The sequence below is a fragment of the Aquila chrysaetos genome, chromosome 11, assembly GCF_900496995.4.
Source record: "Aquila chrysaetos chrysaetos chromosome 11, bAquChr1.4, whole genome shotgun sequence".
Taxonomy (NCBI): domain Eukaryota; kingdom Metazoa; phylum Chordata; class Aves; order Accipitriformes; family Accipitridae; genus Aquila; species Aquila chrysaetos.
This window is the reverse complement of record NC_044014.1, coordinates 37,152,145-37,175,178: the sequence shown is the minus strand read 5'-3', so window position 1 is coordinate 37,175,178 and position 23,034 is coordinate 37,152,145. Positions and strand designations below refer to the sequence as shown.

Here is a 23,034-nt window from a genome sequence, read left to right as displayed (position 1 = left end):
AGGGATAAGGGGGTTATCTGCAAAAGATTTTAAACTAGAATGTTAATCATATTGGTCTTTTCTGTATAATACTTAAAAAACCCCCCTCAGGTCCATCTGAAATATTTTATCTTTTTTCCTGTAAGACCTGAATCAACATAAAAATGAATTTGGGGAATACTTAAAGGTATTCTTAATCCAACTTTGTTCTTTTCAATATACTTTAAATATGTTTCCATTAACTTTCACAATATGGCACAATGTTCCTACTTTTAAGAGCTACTTGACCCTTGCTCAAAGTCTATCACATAATAACACATTAACATAGAAATGATTCTAAGAGGTGAAGTTGAAGGCATTGAGTGGTTACAATCTTCCTTCCTCAACTGGATAAGAAATGTGAAGAAAAATATTTTATATACACGTATGTTTTTTCTACTGCGTGATACATATCCAAACAATCAAGAATTTTCAACAGGAAATAAATACTAGCTATGCAGACCATTTTAAGAAGCAAATACTGCCAACTTCAGAAAACCTGGAAATTCAGTGCTCTGTGGTTTGCTGTGGGCGCTGTGGAGAAGCCAGAATGCCTGCATCCTTTCTGCTCCTCTTAGCTCAAGTCAATCTGCTCCAGCCACGTGCACAATAAGCTCATTGGCACTAGAAAGGCAATTATTTGCTCCCTGCTCACTTACTGTATGTGCCCCAGTGTCATAAAAAATGGCAATGCTGCTGTTGTGTTGAACTGATGGCAAAGTCTCCTTTAATCCTCAAGGGTCTAATACTAGTAGAGACTTGGAATTTGCAGAACTGTGAACTCCTGGTTATATTTTAAGACTCTCATCTTAAATATTCACACTTACTCAAGAAGAAAAAGTAAATCAAAACACTATGATCCAAAGGTGGAACCAAAAAAGCAGCCTCAGTCATGCCAGTTGGTGCTTTTTTGAAAGGCTGATAAAGGTGCATTGAAACTCACCCTTTAACCAGAACTGAGAAAAAGAGGGTTTGGAGTGAAGTGGGTAACTCTTTGCTCCTGCCAGTTCTCTGGCGGGTGTGTTTGATGGGCTGTTTGCCATTCGGGTGTGTCTGTATTTGAGGTGGGCAAAGGAGCACTTCTTTGGCATCATCTTTTTCTTGGAAGCTCTGTGATAATTTAAGTCTTCTCTGTCTTCTGAGGGAGAAACAGACTGGGAGAAGGGGAAGAACTGAAGTAGGTGAAGAAGTGGAGAAAAGGTGTGGACAAAGTATAAAAGGGAGAGCTCAGGCTTCTGTTCAAGTAAGAGAATGCATACCCCTGCCAAGTGATGCCCACGGACTTTGGGAACAAGCCTTCATCTAGAGGCATCAAGGAATCAGGAGGGCAAATACTCCTCTGAATTCAGGGAAAATCTTCATTTTGTGGTGAAGAACAAGAGAATGATCTAGATTTTCTGTCTCTGACCATTTTTCATGTAGTTTCAAAACCCCCTATTCCGAGTAACAGTGGTCAGTGTTCCTTGGAGAGCAGTTGCATAAGGACACCAGAAAAGCAGAGGGGAGGGATTTGTAGTTGCTGTTATTGACAACATACTGTTGTTATTGACAACAAGTAACCGCATGATCATCGAGTGAATCAGAGTAAACGTGCATGGTGTTGATAGTGGGTGTTCTGGGAACTCATTCACAGTCAGAGATTGGTGGTCTTGGTTCATCTCCTCTGATACTTTTGGTGCAGATAGTAATAATGAATGGTCAATTCTTTTTTTTTTTTTTTTTTTTTTTTCCCTAAAAAGATGATTTAGGAAGAGATGAAATGCAGTACACTAACGGTAGGGTTTAGGACCTGGGGGACTCTAAGGATTTCCTTCTCTAATCTGTGGGAATTAGCCTGACTGACAAGGAACTAGCATGCAGTTGATATACAGTCCTCAGTTAACTTGCAGGTATATGGTATGTAGAACTACGGGAGTAAAGCAGTTCTCGTTTGAAGTGGAATTCATACGAGGATCCAACCAGAAGTGTCAATGCCGGAACGGAGGTTGCCATTGTGTCCTGCGGGAAAATCAATGCAGGTTGGATAGCAAAAAGTGGTTTGGTTTTGGTTTTGGTTTTTTTTGTAAATCTTCAGTATGTAGTAACTACTTATCAGGGCTGTGTGGTGAACTGTGAAAACAAGAATAATATAAACTATTGTGTAGTAGTTCACTAAAACTAAATTCACTGTATATTGTACTGTATAATACTGTATGTACAATATGCTATGTTGTAGTGCTTTCTGATGTTCAAGCAGGGCTTTAAAGCAGTGTCTCCAAAGAGAGCCTTTTACCTTTCAAAAAATTTAGTTATGAGTGATAAACCATTAAAGAATAACTATTTGAAGAAAAGCTTTTCAGGTAGTGAAAAGCAGATAATCAATTAAATGCATTGAGTGTGACAGTTGGAAACAGTGAGCAGAGTGTGGGAGAAGGTACCAGAGAGAGAAACAAATATGCCAGAAAGTCCTACTGCAGTTTTTGGTTTATTGCTGGAGCAATTAGGGAAATCTCCCAGACAGGATTACAGCTTTTCAAAAATTGCTAGTTGTGGACATGTCAGATCTCTCATAAGAACTAATATTTGGATATAAAATACCCCTTTCCTACAAAGGGCATTTCATTTTGTGTGATGCATTTCTCTGTCCTTTTATTGCTGAAGGATGAGCAAATCATTTAAATGTTCTTTGTTTGTTTGCCCTGCTGCCTACTGTCAGCTCACCTAGTGAGAAGGAAGCAGAATTCAACACCCAACAAATTGGGTTCAAGTGGAACAGGAATAAAATGGTCTTTATCTGTAGCTCAGCTGCTTACATCCTCATTGCTGTGGTAGTGAGTGGAAGCCAGGCCATCGTTGTGTGGTTGTGAAGCTGTTGGTTTCATGCTTTGGTGAACAGTTGTTCATGGCAAAAAACTGTTTTCAAAGCTGATATTTTTTTGCCTGCTTGTTGACAGTAACTGAAGGGCATAGGCATCTGAACTGCAGAGATGTTCCCAGGACAAGACCACGGCATTTGGATGTTACAGTGCGTTGTCACTACTGTGTTACCAAGGAGAGCTCTTCAGACACACCTCTCTCAGCTATTACATTCAGAGAGAGAAAGAAGAGAGAGAATTATGATTCCTATTTATTGTTTGACTGCGACTTCAGTATTTTGGCACTGTCACGTGTTTGAAGTGCTTGGATCGCTTGGTGTTCCAAACTTGGGTAGGCTTAAAATGATCAAAAGGTGTGCTTCCAAGCTTCGAGAGCTGCTAAACTCTTATACCACCAAGTAAAATGTACACATTTACTAGGCACTTTTTAGTACATGTGTGTTTGTGTATATATCTCTGTGCACATTTTTTATATTGGTATTTATATACATATATGTGTATAGATACATATTTGCTGTATTTGCTACATTCCTCTGCTCCTTTCAAATATTAAGTGAATTTTAACAACCCATCTGCATCTTCTGGGGTCCCAGGATCCTAACCCGAATCCTTCGTGAGATAGTGAGGCTTGCTAGGACGTGCTGGCTCTAAGAATGCGTAGCTGCACTAGGGTGGCACCATGCCTGATTTTATAAACCTTGCACCCAGGCAGCTGCAGTTAGCACCCTGCCACGCTGCCCTGGGCGCCTGCTCAGCTCTGGAGTTTCTTTGCTCTGCTATGCTCCCCACTGTAAACATGACACCAGATGCCACAACACAGTGACCCTGGATAGGAGGAGCATACTGGGGCGGCATCCTCTCCGTCAGGGCTGATGAAAGGAGAGCTTTGTGCCCACCCACTGGGTTGCTGCTATGGGGATAGATTGTTTATCCTCTTTCTTCCAAGGGTTAAGCAGAGCTTACATTTTCTGTTTAAAACATGCCAGCAGAAGGGGATTCTGTCCCGGGACTTTCTCTGCATTTTACATTAAACAGCCTGATCACCAGGCTACGGAGGAGTTATCTGCTAATCTGGTTTTGCAGCCCAGTAAAACCTGCTTTGCTGGCAGGGATTCAGCAGCAGAGGTGAGGAGTGTCTCTGCCAGAATTGTTACTATCCTGGTGCTTAGAGCATTTTCCTGCAAAACTGAAGTGGTATCTTCTTGTTTTCTTCTGGTCTTGAAGGGCTTGAGTTTCATTTCATGTCCTGTGTGGAGGATGATAGGCATCTCCATCTCTTCTCTGCCTGAGTTTTTATAGAAACCTGTAGTAGTAATTTTGTGAAGGGTGTGCGATGTGGGAGTGAGGTCATGGGAGGTGATGTGTAAGGAAGCCTGTACATCTGGGCCCTTAGGCCCTGGATTTCACTTGGCTTAAGGTGGAAAATGTTGCGCCTCTCAGCCTTGGTGGGACTAAGACAGTTCTGAGTCTGCAGGGAGATGGAGCTTGAGACAGCTGGGAAATGTGAAGGTCAAAATGCAGTACCACCTGTGGTCTTCCAGCAGCACAGTTACTATGTGAAAGAGGAGCATTTCAAGTCTGCAGTTTTGATTTAGGCATTAAAAATTCCACATATTACCCTGAAATCTTATTTCGCTTCAGGACTGCCAGCCTGGCCACGTTCTGCGGTGTTGCACTGGGGGCTCTTTCTTCTGCTCTGCCTCAGTGAGCCTCGCAGCCGTTAAGAAACAGGGTCTCATCCATACCAGGCTGTGAGCACGTGTATGTTGGCTGAATCCTGGTCTGTGCAAAGACCCCATGTGTTTTCGCAGAGTCCTTTTCCTGATAGTTTCGTGCAGGTATTCTGAGAACCTGCACCAAAAGGGCTCCTGACACATCAAGCACAATTTACTTGGCAGGACAAGGTGGGATTGTGCCCAAAATGTTGCCTTCTGCAGTAAGAGTTACAGGTTACATAGTCATTAGCTGTGCTGTACTTTAGATGAGAAGTTACTGTGCTGGTTCCATCTACTTAAACCTCCTGGTTCTTTAAATAGGTGTCCTTGGCCAGCTTTTCTCACTCCGTTAATCCTAGCACAGATGAACCGGCATGAATATAAATGTTTATGGCAGTCTTCACAGCTGCATATGGAATATATCTGATTGTTTGCATATAGTCAGTACTGTGGGTTTGTAATTTGATGCTCTATAAAGAGTCTTAGATAATCTTTCTGAAAGGAGCTGTGTAAACGCAGATATAATTAGCTTTATGATTTTTTTTTTGGAAACAGATATCTTTTAATAAAGCACTGGAGCACAGAATAGCCATTTCCTGTGATTTTCATTCACATAATATTTATAGTGCTACAGAACAAATGAGCCGTTGAAAAGGGAGAAAAATTAATACTGTGAATGAACTTGCCTTGAGAGGAATTTGTGATAAAATTATGAATCTAACAAACTTCAGTAAACCAATTACTGCTCCTCCTGGATTTGTGAATATGAAAGCTCAATGGGATTTGATGTAATCCCTCCCTGTGAACAGATGGGCAGATTGCAGGTCTCTGCAAAGCACGTTCCAGCCTTCCCAATTCATTCCACTGTCAGCTGTGATCGTGTTTCTTTACACCTTTCCTCTTGGTGACAAAAATACTGAAAAAGGCATGAGCAGAATCAGTTAAGGTGTCTGCGATATGTCTCTGTGCAAATTGTGTTTAGTTTTTTTACCACCTAGTATTTCAAATCTCTTCATGTGGGAGAAGGATGGTCTTTTTGGAATGCCTGGTGGCACATTGTAACGGGCCTACTAGTATTACTGTAGTTAAGAGGTGGTCAGCACTTTAAAATAAACTCTTTTTTTCAGGGAATTATAGCACAGCCAAATCTTTTACTCTAGGTTGAAACCAACCAAATTGAAAATACAAGAACGAAGCCAGGAGCAGTTTTTAATTCTCCTCCCTCCCTGAAATCAGTTTGATCACAGTTACTGAGTTGCCATCTGCATTTTGTGCCTTCTATAGCAGGAAACTCTCTGCCTTTTGGGAAGATAGTAAAAATGTTGCATCAGGTCGTAGGTAAAATGATTCTGTATTTTGTCTAGTGTAATTCCAACAGCCTCCTCATGCTGCTTACATTGCTCCTTACATTGCAAAACATACAGACATCTATACAGTGGAAAGCTGCAAGTAGTTTCATTTACTGCAACTGAACTACACAAAATCTTAAAATCATGAGTATTTTTACCGGTTTTGTACAGTTATGGTCTTGCTTTCAACTGGAAATACGTATGTTCGTGACTTTAAGGCTTCATCTGACATTTGTTTCCTAAGTAGTAGCTACTATTTCTCAACTACATTTAGCAACTACTCAATAATGAAAGAAATTGCTGCCTGCTTAGGTGAGTATGTAATTTACTTAGAGGCAAGACTAGGAATGACAGAAAATTTACGTTGGAAGGGACCTTGGGAGATCTGTGGTCTACCCTCCTGCTCTGGGGTTAGACCAGGCTCTTCAGGGCTTTGTCCAGTCAGGTCCTGAAAACCTCCGAGGACGGAGACTGCACAGCCTCACTGGCAACCTGCTGCACCGCTTGCCTTTGCTTTTGGGGGAAAGCTATTCCTTATATTATTGTTTCAGCTTCTGCCTGTTGTCTCTCCTCCTGACAAATCCGAGCCCCATCATTCAACTACTTTTTTAGTTCACCCATTTTTAAATTGTTCACCCATTTAGACTGTGCCATCCTCACTTGGATACAAAAACATTGTGGAAGGCAGTGCTGAAAGTCTTGAGAAAGTAAGTCAAGGGAAACGACAGCTGCTGTCCCCTCACCCGCTTTCTATCATTTAATTATTTCTGTCATTTTATCACAGTCAGGTTGGTTAGGAATGATTTAGCTTTGGTAAATCCAGGCTGACTGATTCCAATCACCTTCTTCTCCTTCGTACGCCCAGAAATAGGGAGGACAAGCTCCATAATTTCTAATGATCTTCATGCCATATAAGGTGTTTAAAATAGCTGGAAGATGGGAAGTAACTTTATACAAGTGTGTGTTTTAAAAGGCTAAACTGAAGAACCAGTTGTATCCACATATAACTGCGAGCAGAATCAGAGCCACGCAACAGCTTTGCCGTGAGTGAAAAGATCTGTCTGTCTTGGACAGTGGTGGGTTGAACTTGCATTCCTAGGACAGGTACACCCTCCTGGAAATGGTAGGTGGGGATAAGGTCAGTGGAGAACAAACAAGGCTCTGATGGGACCTTGGTGCCTGCTTTTTACTAAAGCAGAATTTATTTCCCAGACACCTTATCCCTGAGTGCAGAAAAATACACCTCTGAGTCTGGCAATATTGTGTTTTTATCTTCTCCGTGCTGCACTATAACTGTGTAAATACATTTCAAGAAGACTTCAGCATGTTCATCAATTGATTGCAGGGAAAATCCTCTGCGAAATGATGACCCTGGATATGTTTTGGACATACTCATTGGTGAGATACAGGATTCTCACAGAAGGTAAAGAAATTAATGAGCACCTTTCAAGTCAATGATTGTTATTTTTGTCAGATTTTCACGCTTCCAAAATAACTTCCTTATGTGAAGCACTCAAGTATTGTAGACCATAAGGTGAATTAGTTCCTTTTGATAATGTTCTGACAAAATTTGAAACTAACAACAATAACATTCTTGTAGCATATAAAATATTTAATATACATGTCTGCGCTGAAGCAAGAAGTGTTTTCCCTGATTCTGCAGCATTTTCTCTTGGATAGTCCTTTCTGCCTGTAGGAATTATTTTGTTGTTGGGGAAAGCAAAATTCTGGCTCAAGGATCCTGAACTGTTGATTTAATGGGAGCTGGACTTGGCGTTTTGAGAAGATGTGAGCACTGAGTACTGTTATGGAAGTATATGTTTGTGGCTTATGCTACGGACAGGTGTCTTTCACAGGAAAGATAAAGCTTATTAATAGATAGTAGAACAAACTAAATGCACACACCTACACTGGGAAAAAGTAATTACCCTGGGTTTTACTATATATGTCTTTTTTTTTTTTAAATTTGGGAGGTTTTTTTATTTACATTTTCAGTGTTCAGGAATCAATAATATTCTTGGTCTCGTAGGACAAAGAAAATGCTCATTCTGATTAGTCTCAATTATAGTTTCATGAGTTCCCTTTGAAAGAAATTAAGATTTGAAGTCTTATTGGTAAGTAGGGCTTGTGTATGAGAACCACTAGTGTTAGACAGTTTAGCAATAATTCTGTATATTTTTTTAAAAGAGCTGATGAACAATTTTAGTCCCAGCCACAGGTTTTCAAGTAACTGATGTGCTATGGTATTATTTTGTAGGGGTTGCTTCACCATGTAAATCTTTTGTTGTGAGTTCCTATTTAGTCTCACCCTGTACCCTGACAAAAAAAAGAGTCTTATTTTGAAAAAATGGCACTTTTTTGTAATAGGGACAACAATACAGTAGGAAATGGGCCCAGAACCTCTTAAGTTATTTTGCTTTGGCCACGAAAGCCCTTTAGAAGATAACCACCAGCTTTTATTTCCAGACTAGGCCCATTTAACTGGTGCCCATCCCTTGCCGAGAAGGTCTGAAACAGTGTCGTAGCATTTTCTCCATTTCACAGCAAGTTCTGTAATTACACTTCTCTCACTCATGCTGGAGTTTGCAGCCATGGATGTTACTGTTTAAGGCTAAGCCCAAATTCAGACAGGCTCACTTGACTCCTCACAGATGTAGGCTCTGGAGAGGGTCGATGCTCAGTGTGAAATCCTACCTGTTCTTATTAATCATTCAACTTTTAATAAACTTGATTAGATGCCTGTGCTGTCTCACATGAGTTGCGCTGTGAGTCTGTGCTGCCTTTTTTGCAAATGGGAGTTTCAGTGAACGCCGTTTAAATTTAACGAAGATAAATAAGGGACTGAAATATTTTTCAAAACATGGTCCTGCCTTATGTTTTAGCCAGTCGCATCGGGCACCTTTATTTCGGGTAACGTAGACTTAACTAGCGGCATTGCTGCGTTGAGAAGGGCTTTAAGGAGATTACTCCTGTCCTGTCAAATGATCTCATAAAGAAGCGTAAGCTGCCGCGTTCCTCGCCACTGAGAAGGCAGGAAGAGCCGCTACAAAGCAGCTGGGAAGGCTGATGGGACACGGAGCAGGAAAGCACCTCGCACTGATCGTCCCTGGGAACCGGCTCCGCCTGGGGGGGTCCCGCACCCGCCGCGAACCGGCTGGAGGCGCTCGGCGGAGCCCGGGCGGGCAGTCCCTCCTTCCCTCCCTCTCTCCTTCCCTCCCTCCCTCCCTCCGCTCCCTCGCTCCGCTCCGGCGGCGGGCAGCCGGTGTGCCGGGCTGCGGGCGGAGGGCAGGCACGGCCCGACCCGGCCGGGCCCGGCCCGGCCGCCTCCGGCAGCTCCAGCGGTTGGGATGCAGAGCGGAAGGCGGAGGATGCTCGGGGGCGTCTCGGGCTGATACGCGAAGGTATTTTTCTCGCCGTTGCTATTCCTGTGCTTATTTCTATGGCAGATGCGTGCGTTGCGTAGGAATCGCTATTGCTCCGTGGTTTATCGGGTGGATTTTGGAAGTAGAGAGTGGTGAGCAGTTGTTACTCTGTGTATGGACTGGGGTGGGGGGAACTTGCTGCATAACCCAGGGCCGCAAACTTTGAACTACTAAGTCAAGCTGGGTTTTCTTCCTGGTTTGTTCTTTCCCTTGGAATTAAGTGACGGTAAAATTGCCCCCAGAACCGATAGTTTATTCATCTGTTTGGAAAAATCTGTCACCGTGAACCCCTCGTTCCATTAGATTTAGAGTGGGGGAAGCCACTAAAAATAATAAGGTTTTTTTATTATTATTCAGACAGAATGTCCTTTGTGAAACTGAAGTCTGTGTCTTTCATATCAGGGAGGTTTCCCTGCAGTGAAACAGAAAAGATCTTAACACTTGCTTTTCATTATTTGTACTGGAAGTTGTTTGTTGCAAAGAGTAGCTTCCACAACTGTTCTCCTCTTCCTCAGAGGAATTTATTTGCCTAGAAGCGCTCCTAACAGGCTAACATACCAAGCATCATTTTGGCTAATTTTTGCAGTTTTTAGAGTTGAGGCTTAGTAAATTTATGGGCTTGTACATGGCTAATTTGTTGATATGCCTCTAAAGTCGGTGCAGTAGTAACTGTTCTGTTAGTACTTTCTGCTAGCCTCTCTCTCCTTCATCCCCTTTTTCTCATACCATAGTTAATTTTAAAAAAAGTCAACTTTTTTTTGGTCATACCTTGAATATCCTTCATATGTAACTCTTCTTACTGCGTAGCTTTTTTTTTTTTTTTGTTGATGCCTTGCATGTTACTTTGGCTGCTTGGTATTATTTTAGTAATTACTGTTCTTGGATTACTGCATGTTCCTTGCCCAGTGTTCACTGCAATGCTACTATCAATGTAAAGACACTGCTTTAGGTAAAGCAAATTAGTGAATTTTAGTGGTAAATATGGAGAGCTATAAACAAGTTTATTATACTTTACATATCATTTGAAGACAGAATGGTTGTGTGTGTGTGCGTGTGTATATTTATACACAAGAAGGAAGCCTGTATTTGAAGTGCTATATTGTTACAAGAGGATAACAGGTTCCCGTGTCAGGTTAACTCTAGGTCCACATTTCATTACTTCTTATAAAGTCAGCTGATTGGTGGAGCTGGTAAGCTAATAGTATAGGAGATACAGTAAATAATTAATGATATTAATATTAATGTATTGTGGACTTTTACAGGACTGAGTCTTGCTTTAGAGACTTTGAGACTTCGTGTGGGAATTCTCAGTTACTCTTATCTGAATGTAACTATTGCTTTGGGTTTTCCTTTCCAGGGGAGGCTGAAGAATGGTTAGCCAGGGGTTATTTGATGCATTTTATCTATCGGTGTTAGTACTCTGGTTTCAGGAACATAATCCACATGGCTTTGCAGTTACAACCCTATGAAATAAGAGTGCAATTTAATGAGAGGACTGCTGCGCTTAACGATGAAGTGCTCCTCTCTCAGCTGTCATACTGAGCTGCTGAAGCAAGGAAGTTAGCCCCAGTCGCTGTTTTTCACACCTTACCCTTACCCTTGGAGAGTGAATATGCAGACTGTAAAGAAGTTTGGGGCTCGATATCTTCTTTATGGTTTTCTACTTGTGCTAAATCACTGGTTGGAATAATTGTATTGTCACCTTGTGTCATATTTGCTCAGGTGTAATAGCTTTGCCAGAAAGGCAGTCGCCTGTAAAATTGTGGTGCAAAGTTTTTAATGTTTTTTGGAAAGGAGGGGAGGGTTGTTAAAGGCTTTTTTTTTTTTTTTTAATCCAACACTTTCTTTTTTCTTTTACTTTTTTCCTTTTTTTTTTTTTTTTTTTTTTTTGTATAAGCTTACTGATTTAATGGTGTATGAGATTCTCTGACTATAACATTTTTGTTGTGAACAGTAGATGGGTCTTTATGCTGAAGAAACGTTTGCTCACAAATACTTTCAAATAACAGTATGGATGAAATTTAAGCTCTTAAGCTTAAAAATAAAATTAAGTGGCCATGCCGGATTCTGGTCTTTACTTGCTATACAGCTAAATTGTTGTAAGGGTTAAAGGTATACGGTAAGAATTGATTTCTTGTGTGGTGCAGGCTTTGGTTTGAGATGTCCAATTTTAAATTTCATTTCTCCTTTTAAAATTGTGTGTGTTAATAACTTTTTGTCTATGAATGTCCATTATCCACAAGCACTATCTTTAAAAAAAAAAAGAAAAAAGCAAATTTTCATGAAGAGTGAACTTGTGAAGGGCATTTTTGTAGTTTGGTGTTGATATTGAACTTTCAGGGCTGAGATGTGGTAACACTGACATTTGTAGCCAGTTTTGGCACCATGTGCTCTAAGTTCATAATTTTAAATGTGTATTAGGAGCTTCAGACTGGAAAAGACCATCTATATCTCCAACTGTGGTTCTTGCTACTGCAGCCTTAATACCGTACCATGGCTGGCGTACTTGCTGAGCCCCATCTGAAAACAAGGGTATGGCTGGGGTTTTTTGTTCTTCTGTCAATGGTGCTCTCTTGGAAATCTGGAGCTCCTGACACTCAGACCCTTCTCCTGATTTCCAGAGTAAATACAGTCTTTTTTTTTCCAGTGTCTTTGCTGTCTTTTTTGAGTACCTCTTTCATCTGACATTCATCTTTTAATGTGGTGATCAAAATTGTATGTGGCATTCATTTTTACACATTACCAGTGTTTTGTTCAGTGATACCCCTGCTTTCTCATGCCTGTTGGAAATATGTCTGTTCTGGATCCAAGTATCACATTTGCCTTTTTGCACTTGGAACATGTTCATGGTTTATAATTATGTTGTAATTAACTCAAACTCCCTGGTCCTCCTCCTTTGCAGTTTTCACCAAGAAGTGCACAACGTACCAGGAAACTTCTTGTACTCCCTGAGTACATGATCTTGAGTTGTGCCTTATTGAATTTTGTCCTGTTTCTATTACTTCAGTTCTTCAGAGCATCTGAAGATTATTCCTGTGTAATAATCTATGTCCTCTCTTCCGATATCTGTACCTCTGCTGCATTATGTGTTATCAACTTGTTCCTAATACTAGTGACAGAGTTATTGGTTGAAATGTTTAATAAGATCAGTTCCAAGACTGATTTTTAAGACCCTCTAATAATCACTTAAGTTTTCAGGACTTCTGCTGTTGTTTCCCCTTGAACCAGCTGCTCCCCTGCCTCTAAATTCCCCTGCTAGTTGCAGCTTAACTAACAGTTTCCCATGTGACGCTGCTGAGTACTCTGCTAAAATCCAGATTAATGAGATCTACAGAATTGGGAGAATGTTACCTGATGAAGTAATCTCTTACGTTAGTCTGTCACAAGCTACCTTGTGTTAAACCCATAATAAATTTGGTCACATTTTTCAGTGCTTTCATGTCTTTAGAAGGAAATTTGAAGGGAAGCGTACTTGGTCTCTGTGCCACTGAAGTAAGTTTTAATAGGCTTTTAGAAAATTCTTCTCTTTAACCATGGATAGTTTATTTCATACTCTTTAATTGTATGCAGTATCCTACTTAAAAGAAATGTCTTAGTGATGTTCAGTTTTGTGTGCTGTTTATTTCAAAACTCTGGATTTGACTGTTTAATGGCCCCTTAAGTTTTTATTTCACTTTATGATGATTTCCTCTTTTGTACCCTTGTGTATCTTGCTTTTTTTTCTCTTCACCATTCACCCCCTTCCTCTCATACTACAGTAAACATTAATGCCCTTAATGAAAATAAGGTAAAAAATTTCCTTTGGTACTTAGATTATCCTTTCCAAAATACCCTTCTTGCTGCATGGGAACCCAAGTTGTTCTTTTCCTGATCCTTTCATACTTAGAGCACCCAACAATTGTTATAAAGCTATCAAAACCAGGAAAGTACTGCATTTGGACTTTGAGATCTTCCCAAGATTCCATTATACCAATTTGCACTATTTTTTCTTTTCGTGACCTCTTCATTGTGTCTGGTTTTAGGCTTTTTAAAAATCTATATGTTTTCATTGAAAGCCTTCTAATATTAGAGGTAGTTAACTGTTAGGTGTGCATTCATACAGAATAAAATGGAGAGTCTTTCTTCTCCAAAGTCTTTCTCTCCCTCTTCCTTGGTATACTTAAAGGTTTGATACTTGGGATTTGAAGATTTCTAGGCCTCCTTCATATTTAGATAGCTGAGCTCCTCAATTCAGTTGATTTTTCTAGTTAGTTCCCTTAATTTCCTTTTTCAAAACAAATGCTGATAACCCTTAATTACAAATCTGTTTTCTTTTGTTCTTTCATTTTGTTTAATCAGCTTATTGCCATTCAAATCCAGTTTATTTTCTGTGAGTGAACTCTCTCAAAATCGAGTATGAATTAACCTTACTTCCTATAGATACAAAGGTTATCCACTGAATCAATCATGTATGAGACTATACAAATTACACTGCTATTAGTACTCTTTGCACTTTGTATCTGGAAAGTTAAATTCTCCAATAGTAGCACAGCTTCTGTATAGTTCTTACTTCACTTAAGAACACTACAGCAATCTACGTGTTGCTTCAAGGTTTATGGCATTACTGCAGTCAAATGCAATTTGACTGGATCAGCTCTTCCCAGAGTGATTTTGATCAAAACCAATATTGAAGTTTAACATATGGTGCTCTTCTGGCTTTATATCTCTGTCTCAAATAGAAAATCCTTTGGAGAATATCTTCTCTGCTCATGTCTGGAGAAATAATAAGATCAAGTTAGCTGGTTGCACCAGTGTTTTGTTAGCCAGGTTCCTGTCATTAATACGCAAACAGTTATTTTCTACTAGCAGAGCTCTTTGCACCCCAAGAGAACCAAACACAGTTAATGGAAGAACTCTGCCCAAAATTAGGCCAGTCATGGTAACAGCACCAGCGTTTCAACCCTGTCATTAACTGTGGCTACTGCGCTTTGTTGCAATAAGCTGAATAATCAGAGTGGTTATTTCATCTAGAGACCACAATGCATGCGGAAGTTGTTAGCTTTGTCCTGACAGAGCAGAAGCATTCCTCATAAGGCATTCCTTCAAACGCTGCCAGTGCTGTTTTCTGTTCCATCTGTAGAAAAGATACTTAAGATTTTCTTTTCTCCAACATAGGGTGATCATAAACCGGATATATATCATACTGTTTTACAGTTAGGACAAGGTGATGCCAGAAAGCTAGCAGACACAATCAAACCTGAAGCTTGTCCTTTGCAATAATTTAGAACCTGATCTGAAGTCCATTGAAGACAATATTTCCAAGGTTCAAATCTTTGCTTTAGTGCTTCCAGGTGGCATGGTTTTATGTCCACGCTGCTGTTGTGCTTGTAATTAATTAAGTGCGTGCTTTCTCTCTCTATATATATGTATGCCCAGACATGTATGTAATGTGTGTACATATGTATATAGTAACTACTGTCCAGGCTTCAGGTATGCAGCGTATGTGCTTCAGCAGCAGTTGGTGTGTCTTTGCTCCAGTCCTTGTTTTGGTTGGTGCCCCGTTCGTTTTAATGTAAGTTCCACTTTGCTGAGTAGACCTTCTCTTTCACTGAGCAGTAGCCATCAGAGAAATTGCCAGCAAGTTCACGCACAGACAGATATTAACTGTTGATTTGACGGAGAAATATCTGCAAGGTTTCAGTGCAAAAATCCAGTCTAAAATCTAGGCTTTTAAGAAGAAAACCTTTGTATCACAATATACAGAAATAATTATAAGCTCTATTAAAGCACGGAATGTCTCTTGAAATTTTATAGCGGTTTTTTTATATCACACACTTTTTGTAAAGTGAAATTCTGCTATGACTTTTTCTACTGAAATTGTTCAATCTTCTGAGTATCACTGGTGCTTTGGCTTTGAAGCTGTGTAAGCTGAATCTACTTTCTATGTGACATTTGAGATGCTACAACACCTTTTGCATTTTCAAAAAATTACAGTTGCTCGGTAGTACTCTTTTCCTTCCCAACATACCAGCACACATTAAGTTATAAATCAGATAAATGTTCTTATTATTGTTAAGCACTTACACAACTTTAGATCAAATGAGTGAGGAGAGAGTAGAGCAGGATTGTGATGATCAAATCATACATGAGGATTTGGAGATGTAATTTCTGAGGGTTCACTGGGACAAAAATGGTTTGTTACAGTTTGCTTCTGAATGTACTGAGGCCAGGATGCTTCTAGGTTGCAGAAGAATTTAGGTTCCTCCAGCGACAGTTCCTGATCTAGCCACAGTCTTTAGGTTGTGCACATTCACTGAATCCCAGCCACAGGATTTCTGTCTTCTGGTAGAAGAGCTTGGCAGAGGGGCAAGTTTAGGGAGGGGGATTTACTGTTTTTACTACTCTTCTAGTGTCATTGCAAGGTGCTTCCATGGTTTTGAGCTGTGAAAGTGCATGCCAGACCTGCTACGCTGCTGGTCCTGGGAAAGCGGACTTTGATTACAAGTCAGCAGACGGTAAAAATTTGAGAAGTTGCTGCACTCCCACCCTGAGTACAGTCATAATCACAGCTCTCACAGACCAGGGAACAGCCAAATAAAACAGCTGCTGTTTGACACAACAGGTCAGAAGCTGATGATGGGATACAGAGCTGTTCTTGGTCCATAAATTTACGTCCTTGGTTCATAAATAACTGACATTTAATTTTAAGTTGGCGATGTACTTTCACACTGTATCCTTCCTTTAACAGTTTTGTAATGAGTTTCCAGCACACTTGATGCTTCGGGGACTCTATTTTAGAAGTTCCCTGCTCAACCTACTGAGTATTTGCTTTAGAAATACTGTGTATTGAGAATAACTCTATATTCACCACCACCTCTCTGTCTCAAGTTCAGTTTTCTGCATGCTTTGGTGCATCCTGACCAGAGAGTGTAGTGCTGCACCTTTGAAATCACTGTTAATCAGATAAGCTCACTACACCATGCTGGCCCAGATTCTTTGTTAATTGGTTAAAAAACTGTTCAGGGCTCTTCTTGCTGAGTAGACAGCATGTTGGATAGCTTACCATTCCTGGTGTGCAGTCACAAAAATAGACGAATTACAGTATACCTGGCCTACCTCTGAAGTAATGAACCTCATAGGAAATAGGCTAGACAAAATCCTCTCTCTGTTTCTGTACTTCTGAACCAAATATGTATGTAGTGAAGTGGCCACCAAGGTGTTATTTGTGGTGGAGTTAACTCTTTCTACGGTGGCCTGGAATACAGCTACTAGACATCTCATACAATGTTGAATTGATTCATCTTTGCTGGGGCATCTGTGCATGGATGCAGAAGATACACCTGTCCTGAGCAAAACGTAAGAGCTGCTACTTGCCCAAATGGTGAATGTTGTGAGGCCTTGACAGGTGATATGCTCTGTATAACGTAGTTCACAGCAAACTGACACGTGAGGGGGTGTGAGAAAGATGGTATGCCGATGAAGTGATGTGGTTGTTTGCGTTGACAACCCTCTCTTTTTCAGATCTAGTGGAGTTTGTGCTAGCTTGATACAAAGTGCCCTGCTGTGCGTGGTGGAAGTGAGATGTGAATGCCCTAGTCTGCTTCTGCTGGACCATTAGAGCCTTGTTTAATTTGTACTGTTGTGACCCTTCAGTCCCATGCAGTGTCCAATTTGTTTTCTAAATAGCTAAGGTGGGCCTTGGTGTTGCTTCTGCAAGTGAATCTTTACGCTACACATACTGCTTGAAATGCAGCCAAAAGTCTAGTATATTTGCTCATCCCAAGCGTACCTTTAAACAAGTAGAGAAGATGTGCTTCTCTGTTAACCTTGACTCCTGTTCTTTGTTCCTAGATGGTTCTGACTTAGTTGAATGTTGAATATACCACAGGCAATGCTTTCCTTAAAGGTAGGGAGCACGATAAGAAATTATGGCCCTGTAACTTAAAATTTAATAGCTTAGAATCTCCCAGATTTCCCAGCATCAGCTGGGAAGTGGAGTCCACATTGGAATTTATGAGCCGTGGTAGACCATGGTTATTACTACACTTGTTTCAGCTGATGAGTTGCACAGTAGACATAGCTTAAGGCTGCTGCTAGTGCTTACAGAGCTCTCCAGAGGAAAGATGATTGATTGATCCAAGGCCTAGCACTGTTTTGGCCTTGGATCAACATCAGAGACCTGCGAATGCAACACAAACCATCATCCTATGGGTGGACCTGTTGCTTACCTTTTGGTATAGCTTCTTTCTTTTGCCCTACACACATTGACTTAGCTCAATGCAAAACACTTCCATGTAGTATACCTTGGAGATATCTCTGTTCAGATAGCTTTACCCCAGTTAAAAGCTGTTTTGCCCCCTCTGTATTACATGAAACCGCTCTGTTCATTTGCAAATGGTTTTTAGACCCATTGTTAAATAAAGCCAGACAGAGTAGTGTCGCATTAACTGGAATGCTGTCTGCCTGGTATTTTTGCTGTTGTAAGACCACTCTCAGTTGAGATTTGCACAGTGGGGTCTGTGAGACTCCCTGCAAATGGATGTTTTGTTCTCCAGCCTGTACCTTGAATGGTTGCCACAGCCACTGTGTTACACCTGCATTGTCCCCCAGGATAGCCTCTGTGCCATGCCACAAGAAGTGTTAGCAGCCTTCAAAGTGGTTGTCTGGTACCGGAGTAGGAGCTGGGTCAGCTGTGGCAATTTCCAGGCATTGCACATATCTAAATGATGTAAGAAGGCAGTAATGAGGCCCTAGAGATGGGTGCTTGCTTGCTCTCAGGTGAATCCTTCCAGTTCCTGTCCCTATTGCTCTTCTTCCTGTCTGCTAGCCTAAAAGTGGGAGAAAGCCCTCGCATTCCTTTTTCCCCATGGTCTTTTCTTGGAAGGCTTATGAAGATGCCTCCCTCTCAATGAACCCAGACTAGCACCATGTTTGCTGTGAGTGTGGGTATCAGCAGTGTCTGCTAGTACTGCTTATACTGAGGGACACTTGGAGCTCCTTGTTCTTCCCATCAAGGCCTCCCCCCACCCCAATTCAAACAGCTATTCTCCCTGGTAGGGGTTGTCACCCTCTTCAGAGTGGTATTGCTCTTTGTCTTCGTGGGCATTGCATCCCAGGCATGTCGTCAACCTCTGCCTGCACCTCTCTTCAGCAGCAACACTATCTCGTTGAGATCTTGGTCTGTGTTTTAATAGCCTTGCTGAGGGGGACTGGCTTTACTCCTCTGGGTTGAGTGCAGTGGCTCCGTGATATTCATGTGGGATCACTGTGAGTTGCGAGGTCACAGTGAGTTGTGAGCCCTGGCTTGGCCATACTGCCTGTAGCAGAGCCAAAGGGGAAATTCTGTGCCTTCAGCTTGCTGGCACCTGAACCACATTGTGTGGGTGCAGGTTTTATAGTGTTTTCTGCAGGTTGCCATCAGTATCCCCTTGGGACTGCCTTCAATATCCCCTGGGGCAGCTCCTGCCCTTGTTCCTGCCCTAGGTGCTGTCATGCCTCTCCCAGACACCAGGTACTGGCACTTGAAGAGGTTTTGCCACATTACCAGACATAGTTTGGAGAGCACCGAGTGCTTTCTCAGGGGGACGTAGTGCCAGAGCCTCTTCTGTGGCTTGTGCATGTGTGTTTGAAGCTTGAGCCTCATTGGTAGCACAAGCAAATGTCTAGCTCTTGGCTTTGCACGATTTGAAGTGGCTCTTGGATCGGAAGTGAGACTCTTGGCTTCTTTCTTAGGGCAAACATTTACATATAACCCCTGAAAAATGTGACTTAACTTCAGCAGACTTGCAGGAATGCAAAATCAGTAAGTAGCAGTGCTGATGTAGTCTTTGGTTTCTAGTTCGCAAACATCCGGGGTGTCAGTAGATATGCACAGAAAATGAGACAAATCTGAGTGCCTGAACGGGGGGTGGGGTGGTAAAGAAAGGTTTCTCTACTTACTATCTCACCACACAACCTACATGATTGTTATGAAATGAACTGATGAGAGATATTACTTCTCCCACCATCATTAGGATGCAAGTGTTTTCTGAATGTGCCAGATGTTTGGCTTTCATTATCTGGAAGTTTCTTTCATTTCCAACCCTAGTGAAAAGGAAGCTTGAGCACGTCCAGCAGAATTATAAACAGTTTCCTGTATGAACGAAGAAAGCAGCATACTTAATGAACTGCATCATGGTAATAGTAAGTCCAGCTAATGAATGCTTTCCCTGTTATTTTAGAGAGGTGGCCGAGTGACATTTCTCTGATTCTGGATCACTGAATCCATATGGATTATTAGTCTGAGAAAGGCTTCCTTTTATTTTAATATTTGGAAGGGGTTTATTCAATACCCTATACTTCACGGTCAGATTTCTGAGTTATTCAGAATACCCTTATATTCAAAGCTGGCTAAGGGTATGTCCTTTAAGATGCTGGCAGTTGAAAAAAGTATCTTTACTAACAGGTTTTTGTATTTTTTTCTGGAGAAAGCCAGTGAACATTTTTTCAAAGCACTATAATACCAACTCCAGTAACATTTTTGGAAAGTATTAGTTTGTGTAGAAGGAGGAGTTTCTGAACTATAGGTTGTAACCAGCTAGTTAAGACTTGCACGTTCAATACTGCTCTGCCAAAACCACAGCAGACTTTCTTGACTCTGCGTAATAAGGCAGTCACTGTTACTTACCAGAATATTCCCCAAATGCATTGTCATACTACTGGACTGCCTGGGATACATGTGTATCTCTTTATTTCTAAGGATTGAATAAATGTTTTTGGAGCATTAAAAGGCACTTGGATACACAGAATATCACTGTGGAACAGGTTTGTTCTTTCCAGTGGTGGAAGAGGAAAGAACTTGTTTTGTGTGGTATTCTCTGAAAATATTTTCTTCAGCCAGGCTAGTTGGATTGTTGGGGGGCTTTGTCTGCAGTTCTTTAGCATTTAATGCTTGCTATAACTGATCTGGAAGTGATCTTCACTGCAGCTCAAGTGCGATTCATTAGTTTTTCTGATGATTGGAGCCAAGAACCTACTGAAAGTAGTTACAGCTAGTGGGAAGACTGGAGTCAATGGCCTCACAGTTCAAATGCAAGTTGTATCTTGTAATAGATGAACCTTTAGGGCTGTCCTATGATTGTTCTTCAGAATTACGCTCTTCCAGTCTAAAGGTGAGAATATGGCCGAAGCCTCTTCCTGGTGCTAGAAGCAAGGAGATTGTCATGAGTGGTGCTAGTTATTCACATGAACTGCGTGAAGAGTGAGATCATCTGAGATATTGCGTCTGTTAGCTGAACAGGATACTGTGCATTTTCAACAGGAGGAGGGGATGGCACTTCAAATGATCTTTAAAAGCATTTTTTCCCCCCATTTTGCCAGCATTGCTTTGTCTACGTTGTGCTTTAGAGAGCTCCAGGAGCAGGGAGACGCACTGATATTTTTGTGTTAGATGTACAGCAGAGGTGTATAGGGAGTTGCATCATCATGTTGGCATCTCTGCCTGTGATTTTTCACTGTGCTCTTCTACAATGGCCAAGGGGACTAAAAGACGGCAGATCCCTCTCTCCTAAGGCAAACTCTGGGGGATCAGTATCCCCATTCATTGCATCTTTCAGGAAAGACCGGGTAGAATTACTGCACTGCTGCACCATTTCTCCCTGAATAACTGGAGGGAATTAACAGTATCTTGAAATACAATGTATCAAAAAATGATGAGACCTCCAGCAGTATGAACATAGAGATCTCCTCTGTGCCTGTCTCTGGCAAAATGTGGGTTACAGGAAGTAGCATAACATCTGTTGCTGTCCACAAGAGGATTTTGGAGCAATTAGTGCTATTTCTTTAAAAAAGCCAGAGCTTCTGGAACTGTTCTGTGCAGAGTCTGGATCAGCTCCTCGGTATCTCGGACTCGGTTCGTTAGGCAATATGACATTTTAATGCAGTCCAGTGGTTTTTCATAATTTTGATCAGACTGGATATGAAACAGTGGATTGATGAAGATCACTTTGGTCTGTAGGTGACATTGCAAGTACGGGGTATACATACTGCATTTTCCATGGTCTTGGTGTGCTTGTTTTTCAGAAGGTCCTTAGTTTCTATTAGTTTTGACCTCAAATCCTTTATGTCAGGAAGCTGCATCTTGAGAAAAGGATCTGGAATTTTTTTTTTCTTCATATTTGCTTGAAGAGAGTTGTACAAGGATGTGGACTGAACAAAAGCAGAACATGAAAGGAAGGGCAATAGATGTGAAAGGAATGGGAAGAATATGCACAGATAAGTGATGCTGGATGAGGATGAGGATATAGAGGACCATGAGGGGGAGAAAGAGAAGTAAAACCTGTGAATAGACACAAAAGCAGGCTGGGCCAGATGAATGCATTTTATTCCTCCACAAAAGTGTTGTGAGGAGAGCTGCACAGCACTTGGCTCTGTGTGGCTGCTGGAAGCTAGATGGGAACTGCCCTTAATTGGAATGATTCTGTTTCATAATCTGTTTTGAAAATGATAGGAAAGCCATAGAGTTCACACTATGTTATGGAGCAAAACATTATCCTTTTAATACAATTTCTTTGAATGTATTGACTGTGTTAATATGAGAAGTGGAAAGGAAATTCAGTGTTTAATGTCTAATACGTATAATACATGCATATCTATTTACTCTTGTCTGTGGGTAACTGAAAAGGGTTTTTTTTTTTATGCTTAAACAGTTTTGAAATACATCTATGCTATTGACCCAAATCAGCTGACTTTAAGTACCCTAGTGATTTCTAAGTATTAGAGTTAAAATATTGGATATATATCTTTTCAGAAATAGCAAATGTTTTGTAAAATATGGTATTTATATGTATATAAATTCATTTTCCCTTATATACAACCTGGCTGAAATACGAAAGAACCTACATAAAACATTTGGGTTCGCTCATGCCTTAAACAGAGAATAGCTTCTCCAGGGAATTAGAAAAAGTATAAAACCATTCATTGTTGTACCTGTCTCTCTCTTGAAAAGTGTGATATACCCACTGCTTTTTTTGACTGTGTAGTGCCACGTGATCACTGCTTCTTACTCGGTCGTTCTTCATCTGCTGCTTGGACCTCTTGCCCTACTCTCTCTCAAGAAGAATTTGGGAACTGGAGTGTTCTTTGTGTTTGGTGGAAGGAGAACTTTATTACCACTATTGGTTTTATGTCACAATTGCAAGCAAGAAATTGGTCCTATTTTCTAACAGGAGTTTGGGAAAAAGGAGGGTTGCATTCTGCATGCTGGTACTAATAAGCCCTACAAAATCCCAGCAAAACTGTATTTTTTGCAAAATGTGGGCTACAGGAAGTAGCATAACATCTGTTGCTCTCCAGAAGATGATTTTGGAGCAATTACTGCTATTTCTTAAAAAAATTATTCCCCTTTTGCTCAATTACTAACATTGAAATATCATTAAATAGACATAAATTCCTTGAAATACAACACAATGATTTTTAGTGATATTGGGGGTTTGAGAATATATAGGAATAAGTATGAGCTTATGGGAAAGGAAAAAACAATAAAATTGCCGTTTTTTCTTACGTGCCACACACTTGATATAAATTTCTGGATTAGAGTTAATTAGTCATATTCAGTGATCGATATTTTATAAAATAAATGTAGAAAAGCTGGTGCTTTAGCAAGTGTTTGAGAGGCCAACTAAATTTAAGAACAAACCCCCAGCTTTCTTCTCCTAAC

The 23,034-nt window shown here is 40.8% G+C and overlaps 1 protein-coding gene across 22 annotated transcripts in view; it reads left to right on the top strand.

Annotated features, from left to right (window-relative positions):
- Positions 1-23,034, top strand: part of PCDH15 (protocadherin related 15) — an 852,429-nt gene that overhangs the window by 390,979 nt on the left and 438,416 nt on the right. The window contains exon 1 of one of the 22 annotated variants that reach the window (XM_030030432.2): positions 1,891-2,036. The exons of 20 other annotated variants lie outside the window; for them this stretch is intronic. The gene's annotated coding sequence lies outside the window, so the exon portion shown is untranslated. Of the gene's footprint in view, positions 1-1,890; positions 2,037-8,951; positions 9,339-23,034 lie in introns of those variants that run through there. One more of the 22 variants, XM_030030436.1, reaches the window with a different exon arrangement.